Below are 1,399 nucleotides of genomic sequence, written 5' to 3'. Positions count from 1 at the left end.
CTCCTAAATCACTCGTACGCACAACTTAAGAACAAATCTGTGTGTACGAACGGTTCTTGCATGAGGCCCAATGTGTTTGGGGAGCCTTAAAATGCATCCACAGGTCGGCCTCCAAAAAAACTCAAATGTCGTTAATAACTTATCAAATGCTTCCAAATCCATGACATCATCATCTGCATMTAGGCCTTATTACCTAATTGTATGTAAATCTTTAAACACATTGTTTGTCCTCTCCTTTATGTGTTCAAAGGATGCAAATGTTAAGATTACTGAGCTCAGAAGTTGACAAATGTAAAAGCTGCAGCACCTGGGATCAATCCCACCCYGAAGGTCCACTGCAGCCAGAGGCGACTGTGTGGACTCTGACCTGTGAACAAACCAGTGTGAGAAGTGGAGCTGCTGTGAACTGTTGACCCTTCAAAGGAATACATCAAGCTGTGCAAACAGCCACTGCCTCCCCCGTGCACTACCTGCACACAAGTGYTATTTAAAGGAGGAGAGACCAAGGTCCTGAGGAACAGGTGATGGGCGTTGTGTTCAACCTGTGGCTGAAACAGAGAAAAGCAAAACAGAGAGAAAGATCTCAGAGTGTTCTTGTACCTTTCCACGCACTGATGGTTTGTTTCCCAGAAAGACTTGTAATAAAGCTCCTCAGCACACACACCAGTCAAATATCAGTCAAATACAACCACAACCTCTCAGCTCCTGCACCGAGTATTATGGGATGTCTGTGGCTCAGCATTAATACATTTACAGCTCCTATACAAAGTATTCACCCCCCACCTGGATGTTTTATGTTTTTACTGCTGTCATAAATCTGTCATGGTCAGTATATGAATTGGCTTTCTTTATAATAAAAGAAAAAGAAAAATATCTTTAACATCAAAGTGAAATTTAATGTTGACACAACAAAACTCTCACGTAAAAAGTATGTGACTGCATCAATATTCACCCCCTTTTAAGTGACTCCTAATTCAACCAAAGTTGAGTGAAAAGTACAAGTTGGGATAAATACAAAAAGATTTATAAGATAAACATCCAGTTTAAGTAGACACATGCTTTAAAGTCTTTCTTTTGCACATTTAAACCRTTCAGTTGTGGTCTATATAAACAGGGYTGCACATAAAATGTTTGGTCTGGTTCTCAGGGGAGAACCYAGGGTTGTTGCTTGGTKCTCATATTTTCCTTCACTCATTTAACACATTTATCTAGAGGGGCMTCMGGGCATCTAACGCCCCCCGTTCTGTTTTATGACTCCTATCAGCTGCAACRTCTCAGGACATCATGYCAAATCAGTCCAACAAGTTTTTTAATTTATTCTTTTACTTTGCATAAATTTTGTAAACTACCTAAGTAGCCGAGGGGCTGGGTGTATGTCATATAAACATCACAAACTGAA

Source organism: Austrofundulus limnaeus, unplaced genomic scaffold (genome assembly GCF_001266775.1).
Source record: "Austrofundulus limnaeus strain Quisiro unplaced genomic scaffold, Austrofundulus_limnaeus-1.0 Scaffold575, whole genome shotgun sequence".
Classification (NCBI taxonomy): Eukaryota; Metazoa; Chordata; class Actinopteri; order Cyprinodontiformes; family Rivulidae; genus Austrofundulus; species Austrofundulus limnaeus.
This window is presented reverse-complemented; position numbering follows the sequence as displayed.